Source organism: Topomyia yanbarensis, chromosome 3 (genome assembly GCF_030247195.1).
Source record: "Topomyia yanbarensis strain Yona2022 chromosome 3, ASM3024719v1, whole genome shotgun sequence".
Lineage (NCBI taxonomy): Eukaryota > Metazoa > Arthropoda > Insecta > Diptera > Culicidae > Topomyia > Topomyia yanbarensis.
This window is the reverse complement of record NC_080672.1, coordinates 261,315,219-261,337,499: the sequence shown is the minus strand read 5'-3', so window position 1 is coordinate 261,337,499 and position 22,281 is coordinate 261,315,219.

Genomic DNA, 22,281 nt, shown 5'->3' with positions numbered 1-22,281 from the left:
CTAAGCTCAGTTTTTCTTTGTTTCTCTTCCTTTACTTTCCTTGAAATGTTCCTCAATCGTTTGATTTTCGACATCTTTTGGTTTGAACATTTCTAAATAATTTGACCAAAAAGAGCAGGCGACCTACCGTTACGAAATTTTTCACTTTGATTATTCTAACTCGATAAACAAATAGCTATCAAGAAAGAAAATCGAGAAGCGTCCAAAATAAGTTGATATAATTTTTTTAAGACATGTTGTGGACACCATTTATTTAAGATGGTTTAGATAAAACATTGCGAAAAAACCTTTTCAAACACGTAACATGAATAATACCAAATCAGACAAACTAATTAAATCGATAAAAAATATCGTAATTGTACATTTAAATCCAATTTGAAAATGAATCATTTCCATCGGTTCCTCTTGGTTATCGTTGAAACATGAAACGTTTTCGGTGATACTTTTGAAAACTGTGGATTCTGTTTAATTTTAAACAATTAGAGATGAACTAATGATATTGAAACTTAATAGACAACCCAAGGAATGTAATTGCTGCATCAAACCAAACAAATGCAGAGAAACTTGGCAGTGTAGGAGGCAAATACATTAACAGGGTCCAAAATATGTAGGGGTACAAATTAGGTTGGTTACCCTATCTGTATAACCTAAAATATTGACATTTTCGAAATAAAATAATCATAGCATAGACATAGATATAGTGATTTGGGATGCGGATGATATGATTATAGAAAACTTTTCTCAACCAGAAGGAACTATCTTGGCCTCCAAAAGGGCATCGCTCATTTATTCGTCAAACCCGCTTGAAAATACCTCATAGTTTATACAGAAATTGTTCGGAATAGCTCCAAGCTACCATTTCTATCATCTACTCGTCAAGCCCGTTTCAAAAATTCCCAAATTATTAGGGTTATCGAGATTATTGTTCAATCGGAAGTCTCCATCTTGGATTTCAAAAATATACCAAATATCTATTTTCATCATATACTTGTCAAGCCCGTTTCGGAAATACCAATATTGTTGGGGCTATCGATAATGTCGCTCAACCAATGAATTTTAGTAAGAATGTAAAGCGAACTTTTTTTTGCGATCTAAATCCCAAAAAAACGAACACTTCCTTACGAACTGATTCAATTTACGAACCCTTTGCTTGGTTCGTAAATGGAGGTTCCAGTGTACACATTTGATGAAGAAAAATATGGGAATTTTACTAGATACTTATTCTACCCATCAGTATTCACCAAAAGTTGAAACTCTTTCTCTCACAACTCTCTGTCTCAGTCTTTTTAACAGCAGACTTCGCTGTTGGATCCCAGTCATCGTCTTCGTACTGTTTTTTCTCTGAATGTTAGCGCAAGTGTAACAACTGATTCCAAAACCGATTTTACCATGTTCAGAAACCGATAAAGAAAATTCGTTCAGGTCATAGTGACAACTGCAATACCTGAATCCAGTACCTCAAAATCAACAGTATGTACCAACAACAAGAAACAAGGCAGCATCAGTGGTGCGAAATTTCACATTTAGTTGCTTATTTCTGATAAATTTGCCGAAACAATATTCAGTTTTAACGCTTCTCTCATTCATTCACTTCCAAACCAACTGAAATTTTATGAAGAATCGAATGGTTGAGTGCAGAGGAGATATAAATTCATTCACCAACCAAAGCATTTATTTTTTATTATATGGACAGTTTGAAGGCAGAAGTTTTTTTACATTTTCGAGCATAACTGAACTGCGAGCTAGCATAGAAACAAGATTCAGTTTGCTCCTGAAACCGAACATATGCAAACATGAATGCGTTGTACCGAAAAATCGAAGGACAAGGGAAACAAACCAAACATTCGATTCATTGCGGCGGGCATGAATTGAATTTTGTTTCTCTTTCAAGCTCACGCAGGGATGTCAATTTCTCTAAGCTCTGATTCTGGGCAGCATTAACGATGGTGGCATTAACGTGCGTCAAGGGAGCATGAACGATGGCGATATGGACTGTATGGCAACGCCGCAAAAAAGGATTCCAATTGCAATGGCAAGTTGGACGTAAGCCATTCTGATGGCCAGCCACAAATATTACTATATTAATTTTTATTTTTTCCATTTATTACATGTTTATAATGCTGACGACTCTGTTAAGCCAACGTATTGAATCGTGTCAAATAAACAATTTTCATAATAAAAAAGTTTAATTGAAACGGTTGCATCCGTATAATTTCTTTAATCGATATTGAAATAAGAAGTCATATATGGTAGGGCCCGTCAGTACTTCAAACCCTGGGGCCCGGCGCGGCTGTCGACGGCCCTGGGTGTCGGTGCAGCAACTTTAAAGGAAACGCGGCGGATCCGCAGCGGAAATATTCGCCGGAACTTGCAATACCGTTTCCGGTAGGCACAACTCTGAGATAATCTCACAAAACTTACCAGAAGTAAAAGGACTTACCAAATGCACTGTCCTTCGTCTCGAAAACGACGCACAATCAATCTTTTCCGCAATTTGGGCAAATGGCTGTTTCGTAAGCCTTTCTGCCCTCTAGATCTCTTGACGTCACTTTTTCAGGAGCGGAGCGCGATCGCGAATTCGCGTTATAGTACTTGCCCCGAAATTCAAGCAAGAAAATTCAAAGCCGGAAAGTTTTACATCGCGCACAACTTCGCAACTTCATTAGTGATTTCTTCTCCAATCTGGACTTGCTCGATCGAGGACAAAATGGATAAGAGACAGCCAACATTCTATTGGGCGCTCAGGAAAACCTCACAGTTATCTCTCCATCGGGATTGTACTTACCATACGCGTTACGTATAACAGCATATACATCAGTATTACTGTCATCCCTTAGAGAAGGATTTCGGTACATCTACCTTATCAATTTACTTAGCCTCGTTTAATAAAATTACTTTGAGACTTATGTGCCTACTTTCATTCGTTACTTTGAATTATGCTAGAATGTTCCCACTGCGAACTTATCGCACCAAGAGCGAACCGCTACAACTAATGATCATAAATGTTGGCTCTCTACCATATTTCGAGACCAGTATACTGATGAGACAATTTCAGGAGCTGTGACCTGGTTGGGGGATCACGGTAGGTTATTAGATTTGAATTACCACTCCAATTACCATCGCGACATTACCGTTATGTTCCAGACAGTACTCACCCATCTTGATGCTTCTGTCACCTATTACTGACTATGGTTTTGACACATTCTTCGTGGTAGTTTCAAATAAAATCGGTTGCATTTAGTCATACATCGAGTATAGATAGGTGACTACATCATTGCGTTAAAATCTTTTGACTTGTCTTTCATTTTTTATAGCTCTAATAATAATAAGCTCAAATCTCGTTCAAAAGGATGCTGTAATGGATGTCGAACAAGACTCGTCATCAAATTGGAGTCTTTATGATGAATCTTGTTCGACATTAATTTCAGCCTTGCCGTTTAAAATCAAACACGAAATTTTCTTTCAAGTCAAAGATAATCCCCAAAGTATTTTGAAGATTTCAAAAAAATCGACGCAGATATATTTATCTGAGACAAATATCTCAAGATTTAGATTATTTGTTATGGAATTTGTGTTTCGACTTCGTCTCATCAGAATCCGACAATAACTTAGTGGGAGAACTAAGCTAACGCCGGATTAAAGTTAGCCCAGATATGTGCAGATATGCGGTATTCTATCTAAAGCAGGCAAATAATATTACTGGCAACAATCCTTTTATGAAGAACTACGGCGTCTACATGCCCACTCACAATATTGAGAACGATGGTGTAGTCATGATTCGGATATGGCATGTGTGTATCTACTAGAGCATAGAGTTAGCTGGTTCAAGGGCACCTTACTCCAGCGAGCGAAGATTTTTAACGACATTCGTATTGGACGGGAGAAAATTGCGTGCCACTTCAAACTCGTGTCTCGTGACATTTGGTGGGATGGCTTTGCATTGAAGTACGTCTTCTTCGACAAGAATCGTCTCTCTGTCCGACCGTTTGTACTGCATGTCATGCTTTTTAGCAGTAAGGCTCGGTGTGACAGTTTCACAGAGAGGCTCCCCGAATGAGCAGCCGCTGGTGCTAGAAGAAGATTTCGCTAGAGTTTCGGATGGTGTTGCACAAAATACAACAGCGCGAATGCCGGAGGGTTAAGCAGAAACACTAATAAAAAGCTTCATTAGTCACTTGTCTCAGGAAGAGTGTGACATCTTTTACTGCTCTTAAGAATTATCGGCAGATGAGATTCTTTGTAAAGGCTTGGATTTTTCTCTTCAGATGCCGCCAAATATAACAGCTCGAGGAATCTCTGACACAGAGCCGAAGCCGATCTTAAATATTCGAGATGAAAAAGGAGTTAGTAGCGCTGCCAGTAATACCAAGAATTTAATGTAGCATATCAATCAAAGTAAAATTTAGTGCAGGATTGGTTGAGGGTCGATTGGGAATCGTGCTGTAGCGGAACTCCTTCCGGCATCAATGATTAATTTTCACGGTACGGCATGGAGCTTTCTTTTCGCTGATAATTGATCTAGCTTCCTTCACGGTCTGAAGTTTAACAAAAAAAACTATGAATGATCAGAATTTCGAACAAATTGCCTATAGTTCTAAGGATCTCCTTGTAAGTTCGCGACCTTCCGAATTTTGTAAGACTTTCAGATTCTTGACTTCCTTACAGCTTGTAGGATTCTTTTCATACTTTATAAATTTTCATAATGCCTTTATGGTTTACATAAACTTTGGAATACTTTGCACGAGATTGCAGAACTACTCTGAGTAGCACAGAACTCTTGACATAACCTCTCTAAAGTATACAGAAGTAACATGAAACCCGTAAAACTTCTACAAAATGTCACATTTTGAAATAAAAAATCAAACGAAAAAAAATTTAGTAGGTGTACGTACTATCGAGGTATACCTATGTCCAGGGATGGCACTAATATCCTGACTTATTATATGACTAATTTCCGCTTATCTTATAAAACAGTAAAACAAATTAAGATTCCATCGTCCCCTAAGGTTGGCGTCCTTAGCATCCCCTGCAAAACCAAATCAGTTAGGTGAGGCGAACTTTCATCAAGAACTACATATATTTCCTGATTGTACATCATATTATCATGATTTAATCTGTTCCACAATATTCCGCCACGTCACTCGGTCAGTTGCTGCTTGTCTCCATCCTCTCAAGTGCCCGATACTCGCCAGGTTCTGCTCCACTTGGTCCAGCCACCGGGAACGCTGCGCTCCTCTCCGTCTTGTACCTGCCGGGTTGGAGGTGATAACCAACTTGGTGGGGTTGTTGTCCGGAATCCTCACAACATGCCCCGCCGACCGTACCCTTCCAGCTACTTGAGCTACTTTCCGAATACTTGGCTCACCATAGAGTCGCGCAAGTTCGTGGTTCATCCTTCTCCTCAACACGCCATCCTCCTGCACACCACCGAAGATCGTTCTCAGCACCCTTCTTTCGAAGACTTCGAGTGCTTGCAGATCCTCCTCGAGCATTGTCCACGTTTCGTGCCCGTAGAGAACCACCGGTCTAATCAGTGCGTTGTACACGGCGCATTTCGTGCGGTGGTGAAATTTCCTGGATCTCAAAGTTTTGTGGAGCCCGACTTCCAGAGATAATACGCCTTCTGATCTCCCGGCTGGTGTTATTGTCCGCAGTCACCAATGAGCCTAGATAGATGAACTCGTGAACCACTGCGATCTTTTCCGCCAGCCAGCATGTACTTCGCCTTAGACACATTTATCTTCAGTGCTAATCGTGCTTCTTCGCGCTACAGTCGGGTATACAGATCTGCTACCGTCTCCTTGTTTCTACCGATTATGTCCACGTCGTCAGCGAAGCACACGAACTGTCCGGACCTCGTGAAAATCGTGCCCCGCATGTTGAATCCCGCTGTTCGCATTACACCTTCCAGCGCTATATTGAACAGCAAGCAGGACAGCCCATGGCCTTGTCTTAGTCCCCTGCGTGTTTCAAACGGACCCGAGAGGCCGCCCGAAATTTTGACACAATTCCTTACACCATCCATCGTAGCCTTAATCAGTCTTGTCAGCTTCCCAGGGAAGCCGTTCTCGTCCATCATTTTCCATAGCTCTACACGGTTCACCGTGTCATATGCGGCTTTAAAGTCGACGAACAGGTGATGTGTCGGGACCTGGTATTCACGGAATTTTGGAGGATTTGCCGTAATGTAAAGATTTGGTCGTTTGTTGATCTGCCGTTGATGAAACCAGCCTGATAACTCCCGACAAATCCATTTACCAGCGGTGATAGGCGCCGGAACAGAATCTGGGATAGCACTTTGTAAGCGGCATTTGTCACTGTGATCGCTCTGTAGTTTTCACAGTCCAATTTGTCGCCTTTCTTGTATATCGGGGTGATGACCCCTTCCTTCCACTCCTCCGGTAGCTGTTCTCTGTCCCAGATTCTTTCGATTATTCGGTGCATGCTTTCGTCAGTTTCTCCGGACCCACCTAGCAGAGTTCCGCTCCTAGACTATCCTTACCAGCTGCCTTGTTGTTCTTGAGGTGTTGAATAGCCTCGTTAACCTCATTCATAGTGGGCGCCGGTACATCCCCGTCGTCTGCGACATTGACATAATCATCCTCCTCGAACGCCCGATTGTCCGCCTGCGCACCATTCAGATGTTCATTGTAGTACTGCCTCCACCTTTCGACCACCTCACGTTCGTCCGTCAAGATGCCACCTTCCTTGTCTCTACACATTTCGGCCCGCGGCACAAAACCGTTGCGAGAGTCATTCAGCTTCTTGAAGAACGCCCGCGTTTCCTAAGAGCGATACAGCAGCTCCATCTCTTTTCTCTCAGACTCTTCCAGGCGGCGCTTTTTGTCCTGAAAAAGACGAGTCTGCTGTTTTCGCTTCCGTCGATATGACTCCACGTTCTGACGAGTGGCTTGAAGCAACATCGCTGCGCGTGCTGCATTCTTCTCGTCCAATATCTCTTGGCACTCACCATCGAACCAATCGTTCCGTCGACTCCTATGTACGTATCCCAGGACACTCTCCGCAGTGCTGTTTATGGCTGCTTTAGTCCTGGTCCAGCAGTCCTCAAGGGGAGCATCGATGAGCTCTTCCTCCGGTGGCAGCGCTGCTTCAAGATGCTGCGCGTACGTTGTCGCGACGTTGGTTTCCCTCAGTCGGTCCAGGTTATACCGCGGCGGGCGCCGGTATCTTACACTGTTCACTACGGATAGTTTTGGACGCAGTTTAACCATCACCAGATAGTGGTCCGAGTCGATGTTAGCGCCCCGATAGGTTCTTACGTCGATAATGTCTGAGAAGTGCCGTTCATCAATCAGTATATGATCAATTTGCGTCTCTGTTTGTTGCGGTGTGACTAGGCGAGGATTTGTAAAGAATTTTTTGCCGGCGTCGGCGGTAAAACATGATGATGAGTTATGTTCTACCATAGACCATGCGGTAGACTTGGGTGCAACGCCCAACTCCTACTCTGCAGAAGGCAAAGAATTCTTCACATTTCCTTTCGATCATGTCCATATGAGCCTGCCTAGTTCTAGTTTTCCGTTCTAAGTTTATAACTGATTCGCTCTAGAATACCTATCCGTCTTTCAATTTCATTGCTTTCGCTTCTCTTAGTCTCAAATTTGCCGAAAATAGCCAACAAAATCGATACAGTAATATTTTGTAATTTTAAATTTATTTTCATGCACATATTGGGAGCATGAATATAAATGTAAAATTAAGTTCCACCACAAATACACACGACTTGTCGTGCTTTCTTCAACGAACTTTATTATAATTTTACACGTGAATTGAAAAATACAGTTTCTTTAAACGGAAAACCATTACACTTCAATGTAATTTTATTCGAATATTGCTGTAAAATGAATGACGTGTAATATTACGAATGAAAAAGTAAAATTGTATGCTTTTTGATGCTCCAATTGAGTGCATTAATTTTAACGTAATTTTCAATCAAATTTTTGATTCAATCTTTGTATGTTTACATTCGTATTGATTCACATTTCATTTTTTTTTTGGTGAATATATATTCACCAAAGGCATTTTTTTAATAAAATTGCCTGTAGCTAAAACAAATAAAAAAAACCTCGTTATTAATACCTACGCGAAAATCACTTCAAATGCTCGCCTGTGAAAGACATAAACATAACGAGTAAAATTCGAGTTTCCCACGAATCAATTAATTTCCCATTATTGTTGCCTACCAAAACATTCGTGCAAGCCATTAATAAACCAAAAGTATGATTGATAATGCCAGGTCAAAGTAATTAAGCAAAACAACGAGATTAGCATCTAAGTCCGCGCATTGCTAGCTAAGCTCCACCATCAGCTAGCAATCAATGTTTATCGGCCGATAAAAGTGCGTAATCCCATTGGCAGCCACCATTAATAATGGGCTCTCACTCTTCTCCATCAGTCCACGAGTAACGCCCCAACTTCCCCAGTCAGTGTGCTGGTGAGTCGATGAAACCATGGCAAAAGGCTTCAAACAATTCATTCCAAAACCCACCGTCACTGATGTTGCCGTGCCCGGTAGTCAAATTCTATTACCTCCGCTTTTTCCATCACTCACTCGTAGATCTCAATCTCCGCCATGTTCTATTCAGCAAATAGATTCAATCGATCGTCTTCATCGTGAAGAAGAAACCGAACTGATCATTGAAAATTATTAAAATTAGTAACATTTTACCATCGTTCTGTTCTTCAACTTCACAAACAAATTAAGACATCGCTGAGCGCCCAGCTTAGTCTCACAATCGTCAATCGATTGAACAGATCAAACCAATTGATTGGGTAGTGTAAAACTCAGTTCTAATCCACCTATCAGAAAGAGAATCTGTGACTCGCGTTAATACATTTGGGCGGTTTATAATCCTGTTTTCAATAAACACCACCAATTGTCCTTCAACAAATTAACCGATTAGATTTTCAACTGATTACATAGCTTTCCTTATATCGATTGCAGTCATTATTTTGAACCCCCACTGACCACTGCCATGGAAACCCCGCCGAGCCCGAGATGCAGAAATCAATTTTCTCCCTACCCTGCCTCATGATGCAGTAAAAATTCGGAAGCAATGATGAAGTGAACCAAGTCGATGATAAATACCTGGACAGAGAACCATCGTAATGGGGAATCAATGGCGCGATTTTAAAATTGACGTATCGATCGCAGCTGATTGATGGTAATAAGGCAGTGGAAGCAAGACTCTTGAGAGTTGGAACACTTTGTTACCGATTATTACGATTTGATGCCTGTACTCGGCAACCATCAAAAATAATCCTACCATTGAAGTCACTGGGAGCCATCGGTGGCGTTCCTCACCACTCGGTGATTCAAGACCTTTCAAGCCAGGAAAATGAGCCACCCGCTGGTCGTTACAAGTACCACGGCGCGGGTCGTTTTTACATGAACTCAGAAATCCGGCCATCGTGTAAACAAATTTCATGCAAAGCTTCTGTGCAATTGTTACCAGAACTTGCTTCGGTTTGCACTTGGAAATTACCGCCGAGGAAAAAGAATCATAATTCTGTCGGCTGGTCAGGAACTTGGAAACGTTGGTTGGCGAGGAACAAGGGAACGAGAAACAGGTCAACCGCAATACGAAACGGTACATAGTGAGCTGTACAGTGCTGGTTGCAAGTTTCGAGCATACTTGCATGTATATGTAGTTTTTATGATATAATGATTTGTATAAACTATATCAAATAAGACAGCCTAGAATTAAACAATGTTCATGATGGTTAGTTGCAATTCTTCTAAAATATTTGTGCATTAAGGTTGCACAGAGAATGCGCAAAATTCGCAAACGAAAAAAGCAGTTTTTTTCCACACCGTATGTCAGTTCTTCATAAAAATCAATCAGCGTATGTAGACTGTTGTTACAGTACTGCTGATTGATTTTTATGAAGATCTGACATACGGTGTGGAAAAAACTGCTTTTTTCGTTTGCGAATTTTGGGCATTCTCTGTGCAACCTTAACGTAGTTGATTGTTTTTGAGCTCACTGCCGAATGGGATACAAGGAGAAATGTGACCCATGTTCATCATCGATAGCTTTATCAAAATTTTCGTAATTTCTGTTCACATTGTATGATATATTATTTTTAAGCTTCGTATCGAAATTTTACGTGGAATATAACAATAATATGGTCTGGATCATGAAAGTATAATTGGTGCCTTAAGATTTTGTAAACTATTTCACGAACATGAACTCGAAATCTGTTATCTATTTTTGGCGATCAGCACAGTTCTCCTGCCCCTCGTAGACTTAAAAGTTTAACCATACAACGGTTTCGTGATTTTTTCTGAACGTAAACGGTTTTGTGGGGTACTTTCGTGCACCAAAACAAAATTCGCTCCAATATGTCTATTTTTTATTAAATTTATAAATAAATTGGATAGTTTTATTCTTAAACCATTCGTAAAGCAGACTGTTAAAAATATTTTTGTATTTTATTGTGTAATATTTCACTTTTTAAAGAGCAAGTTTTCAAAATTCCCTTTTTTTCTTAATTATTATGTGTCCGACGCGGTAACCGGGTACCTTTTCAGGTTTCAATTAATGAAACTCCTATGTTTTATCCATAGCCAGAAATTAAAACTTTGTGACATCTTAGAACTTCACTAAGTCATGCTTTTGAATTAATAATATTATTGATATAGTAAGAGGGAGTTAGGAGGGGTTCCTGAATTTTTTTACTACGTAACAGGCCGACGAGGGTTCCCACAAAAATGAAATGCCAATGGCTAAGGCAATTTCCAACCGATTTCGATTTGGGTATTTTGGATTCAGGAACTCATTTATTTTTAGATTTGGTAAAAATGAATCGGGTTACTTCATTCGGTTCCCGGGAATCCGGACTTCCGGAAGCATGTTCCAGTGCTGGGATACTATTTCAATGGAATACTTGCAATATGGGTATCTAAATTCTTGCATTTGCTTCAACAGGCTATATCTCGTGGTTTTGGAACCATTTGGAGATTTGACCCCAGAACGAACATTCCGGAGCAGGTTCCCAAGGGGCTGTGAGTGGGTATTACCAGGTCGAATTGCCATATGGTCCCGTAACAATAGATAACAGACTTCCGAGACAATTTGAAGAGTTTTGAAACTCATATTTCCAGGAAATAATTACAGCTGACATTTTGACAATCTATACGTCGTTGTGAAGATTATTAAACTGCCTTTTGAACAAATAGTAAACAATTCTAAAAGCATTTATAAAGAGTATTTATTTCGATACGTTACAAGCATCAAACGCAAATACGAACACAGGCACTTAGCTAGAGGGGGGGGCTAGAGGGCTAAAGCCCCTCCCGAAATTTTTCAAAAATAAATTTAAGAAATAACATTTTTTTCGGTGACTCGCAAAAAATTGTATCTTGTTTGGTTTGAACAAATATTGCTATATCGAGCCACCGAAGACAGCGTTCCCGATATCTACTCAGTATGCTGAGTGTTATAAAACAGTTTTTTTGCCTTTCTCATATAGAAAGGTTATGCAATCACTCTGAAAAACGTCAACCCAATCCCGCCCCGGAAGGCCGAGTGTCATATCCCATTCGACTCAGTTCGTCGAGATCGGAAAAAGTCTGTATGTGTGTGTGTGTATGTGTGTATGTGTGTGTATGTGTGTGTATGTATGTGCGTATGTGTCAAATAATGTCACTCATTTTTCTCAGAGATGGCTGGAACGATTTGCCCAAACTTAGTCTCAAATGAATTCCCATCGGCTGCTATTGAATTTTGGATCGATCGGAATTCTGGTTCCGGAATTACGGGTTTCAGAGTGCGGCCACACAGAAATTTCTCATATAAACTATAGGAAAAATTAAAAATAGAATTTTTATTTTTGATGCTAAATGTGTTCAAGGTGCATGAAACATCGAGATTTGATGCAATCTCGAAAAAAAAATTTGACGACGATTCACTTTTTTGGATTTTGGCACATTTTTGCCTTTCTCATATAGAAAAGTTATGCAATCACTCTGAAAAACGTCAACCTAATCCCGGCCAAATTTTTTTTCGACTCTCATAAGGTTTCTGGATTTTAACAGGGGCGTAGCTGATGGTTTACGGAGAGGGGTTACACCCCCCCCCCTCTACTGCTCACTTCCCTCCTTTAAAAATCTCCTTAAATCGCCCCTCAGACCACCACCGCATCCAGCCCTCATACCCCTCCCTTTCAACCCCATCATCTTTAAACCACCACTGTATCACAAAGCATACCAATGTAAGCTGGGGTGTCGTTCGTTCATGGGACTTTCGCCCTCCTCACATACCCACCCCTGCATGACAAAATGAGCTAGCAAGCAGATAACATTGATCTAATGCTGATTAGGCTAATGGAGCATGATATTTTTTTGTTTCAAGTGTTTCACCGTCGACACGTAGCTCATCAAGTTCGTGGCTGGCATGCCATTGTGTATAAGTGCAAAGTGTACTAAGAATGTAATGGACATTTCCACAATTATGTTGAACATAAAAAGCCTCCGTGCCATAGTTTAGAGAAATGAGAAAGGCACAATTGCACCGCTAGGTGGATTAAAACAGGTTTTTTTCATATTGCGTGACTCGTCGGAAGAACAAAAGAAATTGTTACTTTAATTCTTGCTGAGGTGACCCGTCGGATGGTTGAGTCGCAGAAGCAAGAAGTGGTGCTCCAGCCAAATACGGAGGCAATAGATTTCCAGTTTTTTCGCATAAGACCGAATATTCATAAAAACTTGTAACACGTTGGTGGTTGATCCTTATATATATATGGACGATGAGAAAATGCTCGGCTACATGATCTGATACCACTTAAATTAAGTTTTATTTTTTGTGTTTCGAATTCATCTCGTCAGTAACTAGCACCATCTGGGTGTCTAGTTAGACGATGTATCTAAACTAGTACCCAAATTAGCACTAGTTAGACACAAAAAATTCCAAACAGTTCACACGACACATGTGAACGTTCAAAGCAACTGACTTGTCCCGAGTGATGTCCCGGGAAGCAATTTAAGTTAGGTTTTGTGCCCTTAAGCCACAAAGTGGTTCAGTCCAATTTTCCCTTATGGGAATTTAAGATTGCATAATGCCAGGCGTTTGGCTCCCGGGTCAAAAGACAAGAGTTCGTTTTCGCTTTCTCGTAATCGTATTCAATGTGTATATTGTTGACAGGTATCGTCAATTTCAGCAGCTATGTGCGTATAAGGCCTCCAGTTTGGTACGCATATGGCGTTTTTCTGCATTTAGTTCGACTCTTTTGGGAGTATATGAACACTTATTATACAGTTGCAATTTAAATATATCATCAAAAAGGCTGGTTGGGTTGCACCGTGGCAACTAGCAGATTCCTGACACATTTGGAAAAATGGGATTCATTATAAAGGACACATCAAGGAAGTAATTCCCACTATATTACATGGTATTTTTGTGATGAGAATCTTGGTGGAATCCTGGTCGTCCTAATTGACTCTACTCGTACAAAACATAATGCGATAGTATCATTACACGCATTACATCTTTGTATATCCATAGTCTCCAATACCACTTTCTGAAAACCAAACAATTGCCAAGTTTGTGGCTGCCGTTCAGATAATATTGACGGCAGAAGCTGCGTCTAGAATCTAAAAGTTAACAGTCAGCACCATTAAAAGTGGAATCAGATATTTGCGAACATGGACATTAGACCTTTCCACATTTTGAAAAAGTTTTGAAATATGCATCGGTCAGCTCAAATTCTTGTTCTAGGTGTGAATTTAAGAACTTTCGCCAAAAATGGCTTAATTTGGACATGATTTAGAGGTGTCTCCAATCAAAAATCGTGTTTTTGATATGTTTCCATAGGAAGACCACTTACACTCTTATTTAATAGGCCTTATAAGCCCATATGTTGTCAAAGGTTGTTCCTTAGACATATCTTAACATGTTTTAACAGGTGAACATAGCTCTAATCGCAATAGAAAATTTGTTAATTGGATTTTTGTATAGAAAAGAATACCAAAACCACGAAAAAGTACTACTAATTTTCCTTGGTTTTGATATAATTTCCTATATGAAAATCCAGTTAACAAATTTTCTAGTGCGATATGAGCTATGTTCACCTGTTAAAACATGTTAAGATATGTCTAAGGAACAACCTTTGATGATATGTGGGCATGTATCGCCTATTAAATCAGAATGTAAGTGATCTTTCTATAGAAACATATCAAAAACACGATTTTTGATTGGAGACACCTCTAAATCATGTCCAAATTAAGCCATTTTTGGCGAAAGTTCTTAAATTCACACCTAGAACAAGAATTTGAGCTGACCGATGCATATTTCAAAACTTTTTCAAAATGTGGAGAGGTCTAATGGACATGGTAACCACGATGATAAAACGAAACTGTACGAGATAAAAATGAACGACCACAAAGACGCGGTTGGTTAGGAACAAAAATTCCCAGTCTAGTAAACACGCGCAATCGCTAGTCGCTCGTACGAGATCTGTTTGACTATTTCATTGTTTACATTATGGAAAAATAATAAAGACCCAAGGCTTCATTTAGCTAATGCATCGAACTGAATCAAATAAACGATTTCTATAATAAAAATGTTGAAATTATATAGAAAACCGAGCACAAAAACTGTAAGCATTTATCGCTAGTGATTGCGCCTAACAAAACTCAGATTTTATGCTAGATATTGGCCTAAATAAAGTGATTTAAATCACACGCAAATTCAATTTCGGCAATAGATTTCAATTAGCTGATGACAATATAGCCGAGAAGACAGTTTTGTTTTCGCGTAATTTTAATGCAATAGTATTTCTATTGACACAACATTTCATTTTATGCGGGGAATGCGTTCCGTAATAAAACACTGTTAGTCCGGTAAATCGAACAATAAGCAAAGAAAACCGTGAAAAAGCAAACAAGCCCAAAATGGTAAAACAGTGATCTTCTTGAGGTATTCATCAATCCACTAATTATATACCCTTGTATATTACTAAATTTTGTTGACATACAGAAACGTACACAGTAGCGGTAGGACGAACTGTCGTGATTTTACCCTTACTTTCCATCGGATGTCAATCTATGCTAAACCACATATTAGTCAATCAATCATAATAAACTTAATGTTGCAACCAGCACCAGCATTTTAGCCACTTTCGATGGTTTCTAATTAATGTCTGTGTAAGTTTGAAAACGACGTAATGATACAGTAAACAGACATCAGTAGGCTATCATGGAGAGCGACTAAAATGTTGTAACTAGTTGAGTCTATAAGTCAATCAGGGACTATTGTTTCGGTTTTATGTTTTCAGTATATGACAGGGGGACGGGCATAGCGTAGTTGGTAAATCGATTGCCTTGTACGCAGCCCATCTGGGTCCGATTCCCAACCTCGTACAAAGTATTAGAGATATTTTCAAAAGAGATATCTCTAAGCTGAAAAAAAGGCGAAGGACCCAAAGGGTAAAACCTATATAATCAAAAAAAAATGTATATGACAGTCTTTCGTTTTATTTTTGTCGTAATGGAATATAAAGAGAGATATGATCAGAGATCACTTTGAAGAAGAGAGCAAAAAGGGATCAATAAATTGAAGTCGATTCAAGAGCAGCTCTTCTATATTTTCTATATACTCAACTCGGTTGCTTTCGGTATTGCGCTCTAATCTTTTCATCTTCGAAAGACCGTTACGTCTTCGTTATGCGTAGGGCTTTGGTGCGTTTGGTCAACAGCTTCAATTGAAACTATTTCTCAAATTGCGGTTAATGAACCTGTAATAAAATAGACATTAGAGCTTTGTTCAAAAAGTCGAACATCTTCCAATCTTAATGGTAAATGAGGAAAAAAAAATTAGCGAATTATTTTTATTTAAAAAAAAGATAAATTGTCTTAGAAAGTGTAACCGAAATCATCATAGAAAATTGGCCTTACACCTACTCTTCGGCAATGGGGAAGTAAGTGCGAAATATTCCCCTTCCATGTGACGGAATCAAGAGATGCTGAAATTCTTGAGCTTGTTCTTATTTATAGTTTTTAGTTATATTGGTGGTGTCAGCAATGATACATTTAACAAATTTTACGTAAATTAGAAGATATTAGTAATCAGTGTTAAGTGATTTTCATTCGATTAGTGGACCAATTTTCTTTAACAGATTAAATTCTGGGCAGTTTTCTTTACTTGTTTAAATCATTGAAATATATATTTTGATTCTATTGATCACCAAAAATCCTTCCTAACTGGGGCCAGGCCAAGGTCAGTTATGAAAATAGTTTCATTTAAATAGAGTATATCAAAAAATTGTGTTAGCATGATGATGCCTTAGAACTGATAGTAGTTGCAGGATGCCAGATCAAGAAAATAGATGTTGAACCGTTTCTGCGCATCTACAATTCGTTTGCTAAATGAGAAGATCTTTTGGAAATTTCGACATTCTCTATGTTCGAAAATTTGATGGATTTTTTTCTACTCATTTTGATTTAGCGTTTAACCTTTTAAACGTGTAGCTTAGAACACTTCGTTTTCCAGCACCGTCAAGGATTACAATATTCGCTTAGAACATACATACTGAGAACCCTAGAATATCCATTGTTGTAACGAGAGCAAATTGTAGCTTGTAAATAAATATTAAACATCAAATTCAACGTCAATAAATCGTTGATGTACTAGGTATAGCCTTTCTTGTGACAAAGAACATGTTTTTAGAATTCTCTTAGATTTGGAATTGTTTCGGAACTTTACAAAATTTCTAATGACTATATCAAGACGTCATCAGAACTAAAAGCTTTAAGCAATAATTTTTATAGCCCCTCGCGAAATAAAATCCTGGCTACGGGCCTGTACGAACAGTAAAAATACAGCAATATGCAATAACGGTGATAAAGCAGGAAGGTGTCAAAGGGACAGGTAGGTGTGTTCCAGAATGGAATTGTAATGTATTTTTCTAAATTTTATGTATAAAATAAGACAGGATAAGTGTGCCATTTCCAGATACGCACTAGGTCGAGAGTTGAGCTGAAAAAAAGACAATGTAGACACCAAAGATGCGCATAACTAAGACTCCCCCAAAGGCGCTAGAAGACCACGCTACGGCCCTATTAGTCCCATTCAGATTTATTCACAATAAATGGTGTTGTTCTCAAATGTAAAGTATTACTATATTCTAATTGCCGCAAAGTGCTACTGTGTCGATTTTGTTGGTTAAGGACCATTCATAAATTACGTAATGCAAAGCGTTTCCAACATTACCTCCCCCTTCTCTCATGTAACAAATTGTCACCAATTTCTCTATCCACCCTTCCCCTGTTACGTAACAAGTTCTTCGATTTTTTTTCTTCTGTAAAAACATGTTACGTAACGTTTTAGATTACTTCCCCACACCCATATCGTCGCTGTTGTGATATCTTATGACAAACGCCATTTTGGGGTAAACTGAGTTAGATATGCCACATTACTTGTCCAAAAAATCTCTACAAAGTGGCGTTTATAGAATTTTGATATTCTGCTTGGTTACTGAGATATAGCGAGAAACGTGAAGAGAAATTTTTAATTTTGCCTTTCTCATATCGTCGCTGTTGTGCTATCTTATGACAAGCGCCATTTAGCACTTTTCGAGAAAAACGATTTTTAAAGTTTGAGATTAAATATCTTAAAATTTATAAATGCTAGAATCTTTTCGGAGAAGACATTCGATACTTCTATCTTTTCTGAAGTAATCTCTCGATTTGTGTGAAGATCGGTTGACTACACTTACAGTTTTTGCTTAAAATGTAAACCAAAGTCGCTCGCATACGTGTCATAAGTGTGTATTCATGATAAAATATGTATGACGTGTCACAAATGTGCACAGAAGATTTCATATAAAAATGAATTATAACTGATTCGTAAAATTATGCGTTATAGATCACTATGTCCAATATTATATTTTTCCATGCGATAGCAGCAATATCAGGTTGCAAAATGATAGTGTTGGAACACAAAGTTTTCCCAATTATCCTCCTTTATTCAGGAAAAACAATAAACAAAAGTTGGTTTCATTGACAATTTAGAGACAATGTCTATCAAACAATGTTATTGTTGACAGGTGACTAGACGAAACAAATATTCTTCTTGCATAATCCATCACTACATTTCGGTATACTTTCCAAAACAAGTGGAAATCTCAAAAGGAAATTTGTTCAATAATCTCAAATATATAAGCCAACCATTCCCAGAAAAAAACTATGGTAGGAAAAGTTTTGCTCCCGTGACAAGAACCTAGGTAATGCTTATGGTTGATCTGCATAGGAATTACCTATGTCATCAGAGACATCTGTTGGCTTGCTATAAGCTTTTCGGCTTATAGCAAGCCAACAAACTAAGAATGTTGTCTCTTTTTTCTTTGTCATAAGATAGCACAACTCGATCACTCGAGAAATTGGCGCTTGTCATAATCGTGTTTCGCTATATCTCAGTAACCCAGCAAAATTTCAAAATTCTGAAAATGCGACTTTATGGAGATTTTAAAATTTAGTAACATGGCATATCTAACTCAGTTCACCCCAAAATGGCGTTTGTCATAAGATAGCACAACAGCGACGATATAGAAAGGTTATGCAATCACTCTGAAAAACGTCAACCTAATCCCGGCCCAAATTTTTTTTTCGACTCTCATAAGGTTTCTGGATTTTAACAGGGGCGTAGCTGATGGTTTACGGAGAGGGGTTACACCCCCCCCCCACTCTACTGTTCACTCCCCTCCTTTAAAAATCTCTTTAAAGCACCCCTCAGACCACCACCGCATCCAGCCCTCATACCCCTCCCTTTCAACCCCATCATCTTTAAACCACCACTATATCACAAAGCATACCAATTTAAGCTGGGGAGTCGTTCGTTCATGGGACTTTCGCCCTCCTCACATACCCACCTCCGCATGACAAAATGAGTTAGCAAGCAGATAACATTGATCTAATGCAGGCACGTAGCCAGAGGGGGGGGCTAGGGGGCTAAAGCCCCCCCCCCGAAAATTTTCAAAAATAAATTTAAGAAACAACATGTTTTTCGGTGACTCTTAAAAAAATTGTATCTTGTTTGGTTTCAACAAATTAATGCGAGAATTGTGAGGAAGATTGCTATTTCGAACCACCGAAGACAGCGGTCAGGATATCTACTCAGTATGCTGAGTGTGATAAAACAGTTCCCTTCATATTGTGTGACTCGTCGGAAGACAAACGAAACTGTTACTTTAATTCTTGCTGTGGGGATCTGTCGAATGATTGAGTCGCAGAAGCAAGAAGTAGTGCTCCAGCCAAATACGGAGGCTATTGACTTCAGGTCTTTTCGCATAAGATCGATCTTATGCGAAAAGACCTGAAGTCAATAGCCTCCGTATTTGGCTGGAGCAACATTAATGATGTGAAATATTTGCTGAAGGTGATTATGGAGGTTATGCTTACGAACATCGCCTTTAACGAGTTTAACCATGTCAGGCGTTCAGTGCTGATGCCATTTAACAAATTAGCCCAGGCGAAACCAGTCATTTTGCATAACAACTTGTAACATGTGGTTGATCCTCATATATATGGACGATGAGAAAATCAATGCTCGGCTACAAGATCTGATACCACTTACTTGCACCGTGGCTATTAAAAGATTCCTGTCACATTTGGAAAAATGGTATTCATTATAAAGGACACATCTAGGAAGTATATTAAATGGTGTTTTTGTGGTGAAAATCTAGGTGAACAGACATATTTCCTCCAACCTGACCCTGCACGTAAAAACTGAATGCGATAGTATTATTTTACACATTATATCTTTGCATATACATAGTCTCCAAAACCATTTCCTGAAAAACAAACATTTGCCAAATTTTGGCTGCTGTTCGGATAATATTGACGGCAAAAACTGCGTCTAGTATCTCAAAATCAACGGTCGGCACCATCATTGAGGAAGTCGACACTCGTGACCCGTCAGAAATTCGCGAACATGGACATGGCAGTAACCACTATGATGATAAGGAAGTGTACGAGATAGAAACGAACACCACCGCGACACTGTTGGTTAGGAAAAATATTTCTCAGCCTAGTAAATAGTTCTCCACATGCAATCGCTAGTTGTTCGCACGAGATCTGTAGGACAACCATTTACGTTTTATCACTTTCATTGTTCACATCATGGAAATATATTGAAGACACAAGGCTTCATTTAGCTAATGCATTGAACCGAATAAAATAAACGAAATATATAATAAAATTGCAGAAGTTTTATAGAAAAGTGAGCTCAAAAACTGTCCCAAAATGAGAACTTTATCGCTAGTGGTTGTGTCTAACAAAACTCAGATATTATGTTATATATTAGCCAGAATAAAGTTAGTTAAAGCATAAGCAGATTGAATTTCTGTAATAGGTTAGTGCACTGTACGCTTAGTAGAAACATCAGGCATCTCACTCAAGCGTGCTAGACAAAAACATTTCCGTTAGTTGATGACAATATAGTCGAGAAGACAGTTTTTGTTTTCGCGTCATTTTAATGCAATAGTATTTCTGTTGACACTCAATTTCATTTTATGCGGAGAATGCGGTCCATACTTAAACATTATTAGTCCGCAAAGTAGTGATATTTTAAACAATCGAACAATAAGCAAGAAAAATGCCAAAAAATAAACAAGCCAAAAAGTGGTAAAACAGCGGTTTTTCTGAGGTGTTCATCAACCCAAGAATTGTATACCGTCGTATATTACTAATGTTGTTCACATACAGAAACGTACATAGTAGCGGTAGGACTATCTGTTGTGATTTTATCCTTACTTTTCAACGGATGTCAATAGATGCTAAACCACATATTAGTCAATCATAATAAACTTAATGTTGTAAGCAGCAGCATTTCTGTCTCTTTCGATGGTTTCCAATTAATGTCCATGTAAGTCTAAAAACGACGTGACGATACAGTGAACAAACATCAGTAGCCTATCACGGAGAGCGACTAAAATGTTGTAACTAGTTGAGTCTACAGTCAATAAATTGGGATTAATGTTTCGATTTCATGTTTTCGTTTTATTTGTGTTCATTATGGAATAAAATGAGAGAGATGAGCAGAGATCACGAAGAAAAAGAGAGAAAAAATAATAAATAAATTGAAATCGACCCAAGAGCAGCTGTTCTATATTTTCTGGGCACTCAACTACAGAACAACAGAAATCATCAAAGAAAGTTGGCCTTACACCTACGTTACTCTTCGACAGAGGTGAAGTAAGTGCGATGTATACCCGTCCATATGTCGGAATAAAGAGATGCTGAAATTATTGAGCTTGTTCATATTTATAATATTTCTTTTTTTTTTCAATCTAAAATTTTATTTGAAACGGCTCAATGCGTTAGCACAACTGATCCGTGGGTCTTTTAATTTTTTTTACAATAAGTAAAAATAAAAAAATTCTAAGAATGTCGGTCTGCCAGATCTTGTTGACGCAGTTTGCTGCTGCGTGTTGAGATCTTTTTCCTTGGCGGTGAGGCCGCTTGGTGGTCATTCAGTCTGCCTTCTCTCGCGTTATCGTTCCCGTCCATGTCGTCATCGGTACTGCTTTCTTCCTGTTCACGATCAGAGGTTCTTATTTGTTTCTTGTTCTTATGGGTCGCTGTTGTATATCCGTCTTCATCGGTATTTGCTTCTTTATTGGCGATGCTAGTTGTTGGTTTGGGAGCGGTTGTCGTGGTCGTTGTACCTGCATTATTGGGTAATTGGATCGTTGTTTTAGGTTTATCTGAAGGTATCGGTGGCTGCGTGTTAGAGTTGGCTGTAGTAGATGAGTTTTGACTAGTTGCTTCGGCGCATGTTTTTCCGTAGTAGGCTGTATAGTTACAGAATTGGCATGTTGGGGTCTGCCCGGGATATGTAATTAGCGTTGTTTGCTTATAGGTCACGCCATCCTTCGGTGATTTGCATTCGATAGTCATGTAAGAAGGTATTGGTTTAGTCACTCGCATTCTCACAATACGAACGCCATTGGGAATGCCGGAGAAAAAATTTCTCCAGGTGTCATTCGTAATAGATTCTACTTCTCCATATTGTGACATGATTTGTTTGATGAAATCCTCCTTCGTGCGCGGCGCCAAATCATGGATACGCACGTCCACCATGTCGTTTTCCATATGCACGGGGATCTTGATTCTGGTGTTATTAAATTCGACCTCGTGTTGCATGTTGTTCTTTGCAATAAAGTTTTCGGCCTGTGCTAAGCTTCTAAACGTGATCAAAATACAGTTTTTACGTGATGTAGCTGAATGTAGGTAACTTCAGCGAGATTAAGCTCCATTTTCAC